This window comes from Xiphophorus couchianus, chromosome 23 (genome assembly GCF_001444195.1).
Source record: "Xiphophorus couchianus chromosome 23, X_couchianus-1.0, whole genome shotgun sequence".
NCBI lineage: Eukaryota > Metazoa > Chordata > Actinopteri > Cyprinodontiformes > Poeciliidae > Xiphophorus > Xiphophorus couchianus.
In genome coordinates, this window is record NC_040250.1 from 28,021,246 (window position 1) to 28,038,072 (window position 16,827).

Consider the following 16,827-nt stretch of genomic DNA (forward strand, 5'->3'; position numbering starts at 1 on the left):
TGATGAAGCATCAGCCACATAGATGAGTAAGCCATTTCGTTCTGAAATATTTTAATAGCTGTTTGAAGTAAGTCCAAAGGGACACGGGTAAGTCTAAGTGCAAGCATATGGATAGGAAGAGAGATCTGGCTTTACACTTAAACATGGTGTGGAATAAATTAATTTCTTCAAGCACTGTTAAGGTGAAAAGCACTGTGTCAGGTTTATTAGGAATCTTGTACAGGATGAGAGCAAACAGAGTGCCAGAAGGCTCTGTCAGAGTGTCAGCTCTGAATTAAAGAGTTCAAAGCATGTCTTTTATACCCAAGGACAGAAGAAGTCCAAAAGTATTTAAAAGACAGACTGTGAGAAGCTGGCTGCTGTGAGGACCAGACTCACTGTTATCTATCCTTGCAGCTGCAGGACTCTGAACAGACGTGACATAAACCGTAAGTTCAAACAGTCATGAAGCTTTAGGACCCAAAGTTCAACAGTCTCAAGACTTTAGCACAAGAATTCAAACAATAGACTTCACAGTGCCGTTTACTTTGGTTTATTGATCTTCAAACTATTTTAGTTTAGTTTAGAATAACTCTATAATGCTGTTTTTAAATGACTTAATTTATGAAACAAAAAAATCCTCTCAACCTAATAATTGGTTGGGCAACTACTGGTGACAAAATTTGTCACTGAGTGTTTCCAAAGTCTTGCAACGAGTCTTATACAGAGAGAAAGTTCTGTTTAGCCCAGATTTATTAAAATGTGTTTTCACACCTGATGGTACCGAGTCACATCGGAGACCAAAATTGCAACATGTGTTACATTATCAGCTGGTGCGGTTCGCTTCCACACTGCACTGAGTCAAACCAACCAAACCCTTTGTAAAAACCTGTTCAGCCCCTTGCCTGAGGTGGCGCTGCACCAAGAGCCACTAAAGGAAATGACACAGAAACCTCTGAAGAAGACACTGAAGTGCCTAAATCGGATCTGATCGGCGTGATGAAAATTGCATAATTTTCTTCGCAGAGACACATCTTTACATCAGGTCCTGGTGGAACTAATTCGACAGAGCGCTGTACAAACTGTTGCGTGATTGGTCAGAAGTTTGTTGGCGTGTTTTATGTGGAAATGCGCTGTGGCAGCAATGTTCATGAAGTCCTCTTTCTGAAATGCTATGTTTGTTTTACACCAGATGCTATGGGAGGAATATTCCCGGCCCGGGGTCTTTCTGCACGGAGTTTGCATGTTCTCCCTGTGCATGGTGGGTTCTCTCTGGGTACTCCAGCTTCCTCCCACAGTCCAAAAACATGACTGTTAGGTAAATTCTCCCTAGGTGTGAGTGTGTGTGTGCATGGTTGTTTGTCTGTCTCTGTGTTGCCCTGAGACAGACTGGCGACCTGTCCAGGGTGTAACCCTGCCTCTTGCCCGGAGTGTTAGCTGGAGATGGACACCAGCACCTCCCGACCCGACTAGGGACAAGGGTGTAAGTGGATGGATGGATGTTTATCTTGTCAGTTCAAAGACTGTTTAGGGATCATGAAGATGTTTTAGATAAATGTTAGAGAGCTACCATGTAGGCCATTTTTGTCCAGTAGATTTCTTATTATAAGCTTTGACTTTAACAGAGAGAAACAAGACCTGAACTATTTTTTGACCTCCTGGATGAGTCATCGATGTGTTTGTGGAGTAGTTTCGGTATGTTGGCCAGTCCTGGGAAGATTCACACCTGGTCGTCTTGGATAGTTATTCTCTCCTTATAAATAAAATCATCATTTTAAAAAGGCATATTTTTACACTCATGTTATTTGTGATTAGCTGATCCGTCTGGGTGTGTTAAAAAGCAAAAGGAAAAAAAACAACTAAATTGACAAACACTTTTTCAATGCTCTACAAATCAGTGGAGGGGATGAATATTAGAACTGAAACATAAGAGAAGAAAGAATTCCCATCCTGTAAAACGCTGTATTAGAGATCAATGGTGTTTAGTAGCAGCTCATTAATTTCTTTTTCTTCGAAGATCACAGGCTTGATTCTCTCATTTCAGACATAATTGGTCGCCATCTTCTCTCTAATACAGAAAATAGCACAATAAAGTACATCCACTGGTAATAGAAAGCACTGTCTTTTTTCCTACCAGTTGTTTTTTTTACATCCTTGAGGATATTTGCTGCTTCACTGGGCTCCTCTACCATTGCATTGTTCCTCTCTTGTCCTCTACGTGTTCTACAGAATCAGAAATGAAGGATTTTCAGATATTTCTCATACCCTCAAACAACGGATGACAGCAAAATGCAAGTGGTGTAGTAATAATTCTGTCATATGGGTCATGGTTGTCACCTCCAGCCATGTCTAAGGCAGATAAGGCCATGGAAAGGCTTTCCGTCTTTGTCGGAGCAAAAGTTTCCAAGGTCGCCACTGCAGACAATCGACAATTCAGTTTTAGTCTCTTTTTTTTTTCTGGAAGAGCTGTAAACAAAAATTAATTTTAGGCTATAATGCAATGCTTGGGTCAGTAATTTCCCTCGTCATTTCTGACGGTTCTGGTCACAGAATTCAGTTTATTCCCTGATTGTCCTGCAGTTTAAGTAAGGGGACCCATGTGTGTTTTCTTATTTGTAAGGCAGCTACTGCGCCTTTCAAAAGTATTATACAACTTTAACATGAAAGTAGTAGTTTATATCTACTCCCTGGGATGCTGGTCTACCAGTGAAGAGCGACGGAGACTTGCCTCTCTGAAGCTGCTCTGCTCCAGATTGGTAGCAGGTCTGATCCCTCTGCAGCCCCCACATACAATGCCATGAAAAGTTATTAGACTATTTCATCAGATTTATGGTGGGTGAAAGAGACGCAGCGGTGTTGTAACACTTAAAAATCGGATTGAGGTTCTGTTCCTTTCCTTTTCCTAGGTGTAAACTGTTCGAGTGAAGACATGTTGAGATGGAGCCACGTTTATATAGGAAATTGGATCAATCCTGTGCTGTGGTATTAGAGTCAAAATGAAGACTATTGCGTGCCCAGCGGTGGCTACATCTTTGTCGCAGGAGATCTTGTCTATTCACAAGAAAGCTACTAACCCGATGGATTGGGCGGCTTCGGTAACCGAGTAGTCAGCGCTCGCAAATGAGAAGGAGAGTATTCACTTGAGTTAGCATTGGAGAGGCTAATGATTAGCGTGTCTACCTGCTGGAAATTCTGTCAGAAGAACACATGACCGTGTATCTAATGCATGCTACTCATAGATAGTACATATCAACCATTTTTCTTGATAAAATCATTGGTTTCTTCAATACTAACCGCAGCCTAGGCATGCTAGCCACTAAACTCTTCAATGCTAAGACTAGCAAGCAGTCTGTTTCTCATTTGACGCTCTGGCCGGTGCTGGCCTGTCAATCAGATCAGTGGCTGGTTTTCAGAATGGACAGAGACATAACCACCATTGTGTGTGCAATGGTCGCCATACCAACCCAACTCTGACATGAAGGACGATGGCATTAAAATGTTTCAACCACTCTGGGTGAAAAACACTTCAGTTTGAAATCGCAGTAATGAGTGGAAGAAAGTAACCTGCACAGAAACTGGAGAAATAGATGATCGAATAAAGGAGTTAAAGGAGCAGGTCTAATCCCAGGGACTTGGAAGAGGGGGAGTTAGAGAAAGATGAATTGGGTTGGAATGAGATAAGAATCGAGATAAAACGGATAAAGGATGACTTGGTAGGTGGAGGCCTTCTTTGATGGATAATTGAAAGGATGAGGGAGAAAAGATAAAGGGAGGAGAGTAAGAAAGGTTATAAGAGTAGAAAAAAAGTAGAGGTCAAAAGATGAGGAAGTTATTAACCAGATGAGTAGCAGTAAATTCTCCATAAAGTGCTTTGATAAAACATGGGAGCATTTTGGCAAACTAAAGTGATGTGACAAAAAAAAATCTACTTCTGATAAATGACTGGTTTGGGTGCTATGCAATGCAAAATGCAAGACGCCACCCTGTACAATGTAAAGTCAGCTAAACATTTACGCAGGAATTTGTCTTGTAAAAGGAAGGCTAAAAGTAAAGCTGACTTATTATTGATGGATTTGTTTATGTTCTGGATGAAGCCTGGTGCGCTGGGTTTTCTAGCTTGATGAAAATGGCTTTTTGGCAGTGATGGCATCCTGATTTAAAGCCACTTTGTAACGTTGGCAGCAGATAAACTCATTATGTCGTGGCTGTGCAACATCTGTTTAAATAAGGTAGAGCTCTACGATGATACAGCACACTTTTCAGGACAAAGCCACTTCATGAGATGTTGGTATGAGAAACTTTAACTATGTCAGAACGGGTGATGTGATGGCTACGTGGCACTTTACAAGTTTTAGCCATAAAATAAAAAGAGATCCACAAGCTGGGTTTCTGTTGACCATATAATTGCACAATTTGACATTTCAAAAATAAATCTGCTTGAAGAGGAAAAACCAATTTCAAAGGAGTCTCTTGTTTTCCAATAAAACGTCTTGACGCTGTGATGAAGTATTTTTTTGGCCGAATCAAAATTGGTTTATGCAGTGGAAGCACACTTTTTGCATCACACGAGTCACCTGATCAGATGTTGCTGTTGCTTTGTGGCGCAAGCCACAAAGCAGAATAAAACAGGAAGTGCTTGGAGGATGATGGGATGAAATTTTAATGACTTATTATGTGAACCTAAAGGATAAAGGTATTTGTGTTGATATCAAAACCAGTGATACTGGCATTGTATTTACTTGGTGTCAGATCGATACCAAAATATGCAGTACTACACACTTCTACTCCATGGTGTTCTATTTCAGCCACCATTTTGAGCTTGCGGTGAAACTAACCTTAGCGCATGCAAAGTATGAATTACTCACCGATAGAGATAACCTACAACAATATGGACCTGCGAATACTGCACAGCCGCACCTTTAAAAAAAAGGCAAAACAGGAAGTCTGTGCAAACCAGCAGTGCATGTACATCAGCTAAAATTGGAGAAGTGGAAAATGCCAATCAGCAGAGAAAGGAATAGAGGAAGGGGGAGAAAAGGTCACAAGGAATGAAGGGGGGAAGTTAGGAAGAAAGGGAAGGGAGACAGGAAGCAAATGAGCAAGTGAAGGAAAGACATTCAGCGGGGAAGAGGATAATGTAGGAGGAGGAGAAGATGGAGGAGGAAGGTCAATGATGAAGTGGCAGACAAGCTGCCAGACTCCCCACGGCTCTGAAACACTGAGTCACAGATTGATGTAGTGGCTGGATGGGCAGGGAGTGGAAGATAAAAGAAGGGAGGAAAATGGAATGGATGGCACGGGGACAGGACGGGACAGAAGGCTGACTTATCGTTGTGTAGAGTCACAGTAAGAAGCGCTGGGGGTCATCAATCTAAATGGGCTTCAAGACTACAGTAGGTGTTATTATGATGATGAAAGCTCAGCCAAAAACATGATCTTCAACATAAAAGTCAACCGGCTTTCTGAAGAGAATTTCATTCTGTTTGTATTTTGGTGATCAACAGCCAAGAAATTAATCGTATCATGTAAGGGAAACTATAGACAGATGTATACCAAAGCTTTACAAAGTAGCTTTTTCAAAATTGCAAAACAACAAAAAAAAATCCAGAATAAAACCAGGATGTTCAGCAGTTAAAAGAATTGTAGAATCACCCTTCTCCTACCTATTGCTGCGGCTCACTAGCGGTCAGCTGGCTGGAAGGAGGACTCCAATTTATTTTTACACAGCTCACAAAAAAAAGAGTAATTTGGCTGTTTGGACAAAGGGTCACGCCATGGAAACTAGACACCCAGTAGAGGTACAAATCTTTAACTGTCTAGTGATTCCATTCCAACTATTCAGGTCACGTTTTTCAATTTTTCTATTCAGTCTAGAGATTCTGTTTAAACTGTGTGTCTGACCAGAGGAAAAGACAGTGGCTGTGTCCATGACAACAAACCAGGGCCAGGTCTCAGCAGGGGGCTTCCCAATAAGTCCTTCCCCTGACTCTGGATATTTGCTGTCCTAAATAGAGGAAATAAGATATCACAGTTGGCAAAAAAGAGCAACAAACTTTTTTTTTTTAACTTTACATGTATAAACACCTGCATAAAAATTATACTCTTCATTACACATTTACATACTTTGCATTTCTTCGTTAGGTTGTCCCATTTCTATTTTGCCTGCAGAGGAGTCACCCTCCTCTCCAAAACGATCCTAATAATATCAAGAGAACAGGAATGAAGAGGGAAAACATTGAAAATAATGTCTTAAACCCATATTGAAAAACTCCAGTTTTCACAGCACAACACAAGAGGAACCATATTCCATTCAGATCACAGGTTATGCAAGATGAATAAATAGATTCATTCTTGTACCTCCATGCCACAGAGTATTTTGCACCTGTAAAAAGGTGGCCATCTTGATAAAAGCATCGGTGTGCTAATTGCTCCCTAAAGAGTAAAAAGAAAAAGGCTTAGCGTAAGGGTTGAGTTGCAAAGTTGTCCTGATGATCTCTGACCAAAAATATGTACGCCAATGACAAAAGCCAATCATCATAACGGCTTTATGCCTTTAATGTCTGCAATCCTAGATTTTAACATGCTGGGATTACAAAGTGTACTCTGTTTCTGTGGCTCCATTTCATGCTTCGTCCACCATTTTGTACAGAATTTTCTGTTTGACATGCAATGCATCTTGGGATACAGTGGGCTGAGAAGGATACACCGTCTGGTCCCATCCTTCATATCGGGGGAAAGAAGAACACATTTAAAGGAGGCTTCAAGATAGGTCTGCCTTCGGTACGAGGTGCTCTGCCTTTAAAGGATGTGGCCACTGAATTGAGATACATCTGGTGTAAAAAGAATAGAACATTTATTTAAAATTATTCAATTGCTGGGTTTCAGATGACGTACCACTGACGTCACCCAATGCAGATGGAGGGCAAGAAGTAAATGCAGCCCGTTCACTTCTGTTGATTCAGCATCAAAACGCCTAAAGTCTGAGTCGTGTACGGTTGTTCCAACCGTTCTAACAGAGAGGAATATAAATGTTATTTTCATTTTTCGAAGGTAGTTGGTCACAAGGGAGTTAATTTTAAAAAACATGCCAAAAAAAGAGGAGAAAAGTAGATCAACAATCTACGTGCGGAAACAAACAATCCCAGAGTTTGCAGCGCCCACTTTCTAACAGGTAACAATTGCATCGGTAAAATTGTATTTTCAGATATTTTATTGGATTGTTACTTAGAAGGACAACCATTCATGTGTAAGGTAAGATATATTATTTTAACACCTTAGCTTGGTAGTCCACAGAGTGCTAATGTTGTTAGCAGCTAGCTCAATGCAGAGTCCCGGACAGAAAATATGTTTATTCAGTGGGACTTTCATGCTAAAAAAAAAAAAGCTAAATAAATTAAATATAACCTACCCAACCATACAGTCACAGTGAGCTGTGACTATTCCCCCACGTTTTGTGTCACGAACAGGGTTTCTGTACATCGCCAATGGTTGACCTACATTGGATCTGAATCCAGCGTCCTACAACGACTCAACATTAACATACAACTCCAGCATGAATTTGGGTTTACAGAAGCTAAATAAATTATTTACCAAGCTCATAGAAATAACATGGGTTAGTTTGTTGTTAGCGATAGCCGGCAGAAAGAAGTCGACCGTCATTTAATGCTTCTTTTGATCCTAATTGCTTGACAGAACCTGACACTAAATAATTGTATGCTTCAGGCTTTTCAAAACTTTATTCTAGCTTGTCATTTAATATGAGGTCTGTAGCTTCAGATGGTTTTGTGGATCGCCTCGACACCGCGTAAATCCTCAAGATTAAGAGAAAAGTCTTTTTTACAGAGATAATACAAATCATGTACTAAATATACACATATTTTTTCGAGACACCTCGTCTGTACCAGCCCATTTAGGGCATTACCGCACTCACTGTGATCCATTTTGCTCCGTTTTGAACCGGAGAAATCCACTTCCGGACCTCTGTCTGAATTTCGCACATCATTCGGGTCACATGTCTGAAACCCAACAATAAGGTTTCAAACTGTGTCAGATTTCATCAGTTTATATTTCACCAAAAGTAGGTTTGGGCATAAAATTTTGTAACATAAAATAGCAGTATTAAGTCGCTGAGCTACCGGGTTTTTTCTTAAATCAAAAAAGTATCAAAGAATTATCCAAAATACACACAGTGGCCAAGTGGAATCGTACTGCGATATGCAGTATCCTCGCAAATTCTTCAAAGTAGGGTCGGTTCATCCTTAGACATCTGGCTTAAAATCAAGAATTACTTGGTTTTAAAATGAAAGATAACAGGCAACTACGTCAGGCTTTAAACATGTAGTAGATCCCTACATCTAGATTGGCGTGAGCTGAGATTAAACAGGAAAAATATAATAACGGGAACCAAAGCGATCAAACTTCTCTGACTCTAACATAGATGTATTTACATGGTGGAGCACAGAATTTGACTTGCACCATTTGTTGTTGCCTCAAACCTTTTGGATCGTAGCCTTCGAAACATCAAAGCCTGAACAATGAAGCATTGCAGTGAAGTTGGCTTGGCTGAATGTTCAAAGTGGAGTTTGATGATGACTATAGAATTGCCTCTGGTGTTGCACGCCGTAAACTTACGTAATACCATCCGCTTTTAAAAGGTGGTTAGTCAGACGTCACAGACAGAAAAATATCTTAAATTATGGTCACCACAGCCACTGATGTGTTAGTCTGCAAGTTGAACTCTGTGAATGCACAGTGAATAGCTAAAATTCAGCAATACCTCTAAAATGCAAACGTGTATTTTTATAGTTCAGACACCAAATATACTGTACCTCTATATGCTTATATGCAGTGACACCCACAGGGGAAGCAGTCTTAGCAATACCACAGGAGCCAACATCCATAGTCGTCCTTATCTCCGCTCTTCAGTGTATATAGCCAATAAGCACCAGGAAAAGTGAATGGTGCTCCTGAATTGGCTGATTTGCAAACACCTGCCAATAGTGTGTCAAGCAATACTCCATCTAGGTATTTCAGCTTCCCAACTTCCATAAAAAGTGATTCCTATCATTTCTGCATTCTGATGATTCCAACTGTGAGGTCTGACCTTGGAGTTAATTTGCTTGGATGGCTTCCCCCGGGAGAATTGGTATCAGTCTGAAATGTAACTCTTCACAATGCAGATGCCAATGGACTTTACATAAAACTCGTCTTACATTGACGTAAAGCAACAGTTGGCAGCAGTTCTCTAAAGTCAGTGCACATGTCTTTCCGTCTTGTTCAATGTTCAAACAAACCTGTATGCTAAATTTACAACACATTCACTATTTCTCCTTGTATTTTGGAATCAGCTGACCACCAGGTTTTGGACAACAATATCCCACCATTGAAAGTGTATGGTACAACTACAAACCTACTAAGACATGGCATCTGCCTGAACTGACAGGATGGACAAGGAACAGCATTAATCAGAAGCAGTCAAGAAGCCCATTGTAAGCCTGAAAGAGGGATACTTTACATATAAGTGGTCCCATGTTCAAACACTTGTAACTAAATTGATGGTTTTGGTTAAATCATGAAAAATGCACATCACAAAATAATTTAGATGTAGTAAGCTGTGTGTGTGCATGGAAAAGCACATTTTCTTAGTACATTCCAGTTATTGTGAAATTAAGAGCACACGTGATTCCTCCCTTGATATTCCTACATTTAAATATGCAGATTAATGTAAATAAGCTCTTCTCCTGGTTACAGTGTCAATGCTTTAAAATGTGCTCATGTAATGGCAAACTCATGGATAAATGAATCGTTCACAATATACCTCTGGAGTTTTAAACCTTTTGCAACATCCCCGCTGGTCATTGGCAGTACTTAGTAACTATAGAGATATGCGTTTTCAAGTCATGAATCTGCTGTGGAGCTGCATATATTTCCACGCTCAGTTCATTACTGATAACTCGAAACATTTGCCTGGAAAATGTAGACATTCGTCGTACAGCTATCGACAAACCATGTAGAGAAAGTGGCAAATGTGCTCTGATCAGATGAGACCAAAACGGACCCTCTTGAGCTGAAAACTAATACTGCACATGACCCAGAACCCACCATGTTGAACCACAGTGTTTACAGAACCATACTGTTTAATCATGGACAAGAAACAAAGAAGGTGTTGATTTTGGAAATACATGGAAATCCTTGAAGAAAACCTAATAGTCTGCAAAGACTTGAAAGTAGGATATAGGTTGACCCTAAATATACAACCAGACATACAATGGAATAGCTTAGTTCAAATCATATGAACTTGTTAGAATGTCTTAGTCAAAGTCCAGCATTAAAGCCAACTGAGAATATGTGGAAAGACTAGACTAATGCCTTCTTTTCACTGAGTGGTTGGTCCAGTTTGGTACAGTATTTTGTCTATGGAGAAAATGTCCCATACAATTGACTTGTACCAGATCATTTATGGGGCCCCTTCAGCAGTAGGTCCATAAGACAATGGCACAGTTAGCAGAGGGCAACAGGCACCACACAACCAAGTCCATTGATTTGGAGAACAGAAGAACATCACAGCTTTTCATTGCTCTATCATAATAAACCGTCCAAATTCATTGGGTGTGGGTTGTGATGTGAACGTCTTAGTTAAAACCATTTTAGAAACTTGAAGCCAATTTAACACAGTGAAAAACCAACAATTATTTCTATAAAGAATGTGAACAAATACCTGCCTGCTAATTTGCTATTAGTACTGTTGTACTTTGCAGATGTTTCCCCGTATGGCCTGGTATAATGTGTCTATAATCAGAAACCACTAATCGAACTGTCATCTACATTGTTTAGTGCACTCGTGTTTTATTTAGCATTCACCTTCCACACAGTGAAGAGTTGCCATCACAACAGTGTCCAAAGCTCATTTATTACAGCAAGCGTTTAATCAGAGTGATTGGCAGGGATCAACAGGGCAACAGTGTTATACACAGTAAATAACAAGAGGGGCAGATGTTTAGCTAGTCCCTGACAGCTAAATGTTCCCTCACTGGATAAGTCTCTCACACTAACGGCTGTGTTCATTCGTTTGCCTCAACAGCAACACTGAAAGTTCTCAAATAGTAAATACAAACTGTATTATAATTCAGAAAAACAACTTCAAGAGACTTTATGGTTTAACACCATCATCTTTGTGCATGTTTTGATTTTCTCGTGCTTCAAAATGATAACGACGAGTTGAATGGAAACAATCGATGTCGAGCATCGTATGAGCAGGTCATGACCATCTGAACCTAACACTAACAAGGCTGCTTTTATCTTTGGAACATTTGAATGGTGTGTGGTGTATATACACTGACAGAACTCTTAATGTTGATTGAAAGACTTTACTTGATGGTGAGTTGCCTTAAAACTCTGTGTGGTGCTGTGCTAACACAGATGCAACAATCTCAGTGTTTGCCATTTAAAGGATCTGAAGGTCCTTTAAATCTGATAAATGCTAAATTGATTAGTGAAGATATCCCAGCACACCCTTTACAAGATGTTAAATATTATGCGTCTTCCGATGTATATCGGCAATTTTGACGCGACAAAATGTGAAAAGAGCAGCGTATGAATGCTTTAGCTAACGAGTGGAGTACTGGTCACTGGATCACCGTTGTGGAGAACCCTGTTGTGTTTTATTCCTAATATTTGAGCAGAGTAAGATGCTGCGTGGACACGGCGAACCGAGCAGAGTCCCTGCAGTCCCAGCTGTTTGCTTAGCTGCCGTCTCTGGTCGCAGTTCTGAGGACAGACACTCCGCCTGCTGGGACGCTGCTCACAGATGCTCTCTGCAAAACAGTGATGCGAGTAACCTGTTTATCTGCAGACTGAGCAACAAATGTTGCTCCGCGCTTTTCCCTGGTAGCAATTTCACTATTACAGAAATATTCTTACAACTAATACAGGAATGATTTTTTTTTTTTTTCAAAATGAAGCAGAATAACAGACAGTAGATGTGTTTCCACTGACCATGTAATTGCAAAATTTGGCAATTAGAAAATAAATTTGCTTAATGGAAACACTTCTTATGAAATAACTCAGGTGTTTTTTAGTTTAAAAAAAAAGTTTCGGCACCTGAATGAGGTGGGTTATGGGACCACTGGCGCAAAGCACAAAGAAAAAGACGACACAATATCCTCCATATATTTGGGGGCTTTTAATGACTTATTGGGTGAACAAAAGTATTTACGTGTGATTTGAATTGTGTTTCTTATTTAATGGTGCAATTGCGAAATTGTTGGTGGAATATTGACAAAGTTTAGTGCATATTTCCAATGCAAGCACAGCTAATTTGGAGAATAATAAATGCTCGGGTTCTTTTTCTTCTTGAACTTTTTCACCAAACTTTTCTTTTCTCATCCAGCCGACGTCTCCTTTCAAAGGTCTTAATGGCCGTTTTTGCATCAACTGGGTCTTTGGTGCATTTTGTGAGGTGTAGCATTAGAAAACAATGATGGAAACTGCAACATTTGAAATAGGTTCCTTCACAAAAACCCATGCTTGCTGGAGTTGGTTTCTGGTGAGTTAAATCGCTGAAGTGGAGATGAAAACATATTTGCCGAATAAGTTTTGATGTAGCATACGTTCCAATCCGCTGGTGGGTGAGTGCCTTGCCAGAGTCACAGATCTCTAAACATTTTAAAGTTCAGACCTCCAGTACACAGAGGAGCACACATCTCAGAAAAAATGTCCATATTTTCTGAGATGTGTGGTCCATGTTTATTATATGTTTATAATAATATGTTTATTATGGAGCATCAGCATATGACAAAATCCCTCTTTCCGGAGCCTCGCTGATTCGCTCCAAACCAGTAGATGGAAACCCACCTAACTCTTGTTTTCTTCTTTACGACGTTTTAAAGATTCGCTCAAAATTCGCATGACAGCTTTGACCTGCCAACACTGACTCTGATCAATTCAAATTTTCTTTATTTACTCCATTAATTATTTAATCATTGGATACTGCATTTTTGTTTTTCATTTTGAGTGTTTCCAAAGTAAAAATAGCATTTCAGCAACATCTGATCATGTTGGCACCGTGGTAGATGCTCCATCAGTCAGACTCAACATCAGTTATTGAACTGTAGAGGAAATTGACAAACCATACAGAAACAGAAGCCAAAATATAGGGCAGGTTATAAGAGTCAGAGCTTTAAAAAAAAACAACATATGGAAACACAGCTGCTCTGCAGAACGAAAGCAGCTTTTCTCCCCGAGCGGCTGCAGAGACATAAAGCCTGTTAGGAATATATACACCAGGGAGCGTACTGGGCAGCCTGGAGAGCTTTCAACAGGTTCTGATAATTACCTTGGAAAAGGCGTTTGATTCAGGAAATGTGCACTTTCTTTTTAATACTTGCCTCGAAGTCTAAAACATCAGATATTTTAATATTTTAGATCTTACCAGGGATAAATGATGTCTTTATAGCCAGCCATACTTTCATAGGAACTATTTGTTATTGTTGCTGTTGTGCGTTGCTAGAAAGTAATATAGGATATTAACTTCAGTGTTAGAGGCATGAATATAATACCTTTGGGCTTTAAATTGTTCATTTAAATTGGTCTTTCCCCACACCCGAACACGCTGTTTTTCTTAAGTAAAACAAATTCAATGCATAATTGTGAACACATTGTTTGTTTTTTTCCCTTTCATCCACGCAGGTTAAAACTCATACATGCAGATTCAGATATGTACAGATGTCCCCGCTTTAACATTTGATTTAAAATCCCTTAGCCCATTGCACCATGACCACATGTTTTTGTCAGCAACTATCTGACACGATTTATCCATGTCGAAGTGAGTTTAAACATGCATTTAGGATTCTTGCCCTCCTGAAACTATCAGTTGTGCTAAAATATCAACATTCTGACAGAAATTGCCAACCATTTGCCTTTTGGAGAAAGTTATTTTAGGGAACACAAAGTAATTGTGTGTGTGGTTACAATGACAGGACGAAAAGCCCTACCTAACCATTACCAGTACCCACCTGGCCCTAAAGCCAACCCTAAAACTAACCCCTAACCCTTAAACAGAACATTTCTCATGGGGTCCCATAAGGAGCAGTGGGTCCTCAAAATGTGTGTATTTGTTGGACAAATGGGCCTTACAATGTGAGAAATGTGTGCGCACAACACACAGTCATTTCTCACTGTACTAGTGTGGACTTGCATTGACTTTCATTACCTATAGAGCCTAACCCTGACCTTTTCTCTAAACCTCAACATCTCAACTACTAACTCAGTTTACACCTTAATCCTAAATCTGACACATACATGATGTTTTCCCATTGGGTGAACCAGATAAAATGTCGCCACAACACCAGCTTCATGCCAACTTTTATCCTTACAAGTGCATAAAAACATGCACACACACACACACACACACACACACACACACACACACAAGTAAACACCAGAAATATGGAAATATAAAACACAGATAAAAAAAATTCCTCTTATTTTCTATTCATTGATCCAGATGATTCAGTCTCATCAATACACACAATATAACCGAGGCACAAACTGTGAGGCGGCACGCTTTTTTTTCAAGTAATCTGAGGCAGAGCTGATAGCAGCTTCCAGTAAATTTGATTCACAGCAGCCCTTGTTTCGAGATGCACTTCACTGAACTGTTTCACGTTTGCTTCAAAACTCCATTTAGAAAGTTCAGCCCGCTTCAGATTTTCTTTCTTCTCTGTCAATGACCTTCAAGGATGCTTTGATAGACCACCGTGGCTCGTGAAGGAGAAATCATTTTGAGGGAATTGTGAACTAAACAAGATAAGATCAGCCTTGTTGTACCCAGGAGGAAAATTGTCTTTTGCTCTACGAGCCCGTTTCTCCCACAGGGACAGGACAACTCATCATACGTCGTCTCCCATCAAGGAGCCTGTGCTGGAGTTTAACGTCTGACTCTGAATTCAGAGCAAACAGGAAGCTGTGGATCATACAGAAAAGGAGAGGCAGAGCTGAAGTCTGTTAGTCTACCGTTTATAGTCTCGGCTCTTCTTAAAAGCATGTTTACCTTATGATGGAACATGATAATTCAAGACATTTAATATTTTTATGAAGTGTACAAAATCTTGAGAAAAGCTGATTTATGATCTTACAAACTAGGTCCATATCAGAAACTAAACTAATTCAAATAAGCTCGACCAGTTCTGGTGGGATTAGAGATCCAATATCAACCTTGAATTTTACCCATGGCGGTGTTCCTCATTTGGACTTTGCAAGGGTTCACCAAACATGGGAGATACAAAAATGGGGCCAGACGGGTTGGTCTCCATGAGCAGGACAGTCTCCGGCTCCGTGGCCCCGGCTCTTCTTCAGCTGCAGAGTTCTTTGTCCATCTCGATCTTGGCTCGAAGCTGCCCGGAGGATCCAACAAAAGGTTCCTCTTTTGCACCCACCTTATATAGGGTTTATCTGTCTGCTTAGACAGATGATCTCATATCCGTCACTGTCTTAAGAGACATCATGTCATGATGTCTGTGCCAATGTCTCAGGGCTGCTCAACCTCCTGTTTCCATATAAGGTGCTGATCATCTCTGCTCTCCTGTTAGTTCCCCTTTTTCCCTTCCTGTCACCTTTCACCTACCATCTACCTCCAACATATCAGTGATGTTTAATTGCAGTTTTACAACCTTTTACACCATTTCAAGTTCAATGTCAAAATCACATTTATATCACATTTATTTTCTTTAGCTTCTCTGATTTAGCATTCATTTATAATTTTATAACCATAACTTATATCACATTTATTTTCTTCAGCTTCTCTGATCTATCATTCATTTATGATTTTATAACCATAACTTATTAGTTACTCTTATTATGATCTTAATGTGAGTTATTACAGATGTTTTTCTGAAAAGAAACCAAGAATAATACATGATTCTAATTATTTACTACTAAAGTTACAGTTACTTGTTTTTCTTGTAGTTCCCACAAATATAAGTGTAAGTATTATTACAAGTAAATCAATATTAATATAAGTATTTTACTTTGAATCTTATCAAATTACTCAAAATGTTTAGATTTAATTTTTTAAAACTTTCATGCTTTAAAATAGTCTCAGCTATTTTTATAAATCTGCAGGCTGGAAACTTCCTCTTTTTCCAGGAAACCTGCTTTTCCTGTTTAATGAATCTCTCTGACTGACTATGATTTTTTTATGATTAGATAGAAAAAAGTAGAATTAAAGCAAAGTTTGCATGAGACAAAAACAACACACACAACTAGATTTATTTTATTGACACTTAAGTCTACTGTTGGGCCTTGATATCACTTGAGTGATTCATTTTAAAGATAACTTTATTTATTATTACTGTTAAACTAACTTTATTGACACTTAAGTCTACTGTTGGGCCTTGATGTCACTTGAGTGATTCATTTTAAAGATAACTTTATTTATTATTACTGTTAAACTAAAATCTCCAGCATGGGGAAGTGGGATGAGCTCGGATTTTCTTGACAGAGGAAATAATATTCTCTGAAGACAAATGTACCTAGATGGTCTTATTAGGTCTTACTCCCATGACAAACAAATCCCAAATGCTTGACATGACCATTGTAACATCTCTAGCCTGGCTTTCACCTTCCTACGTCATTCTAATCAATTCTCATCTTCAGTCTAGGATTTCTCCTTTGAGGTCAATTTGTCATGATTAATTTCATCCTGAGAAATTAAAGAACTGAAGGAGGAGCTGTGAATGAAGACGTTGTTTCTCTGCGCTGTTTTAGAATTACAATCTGTCTGTTGTGTGGTTTAGGAAGTGAACAAAGTCGTTCAGTCCTTGTTGGCCACGCTTCCAAATGTTGAGCAAT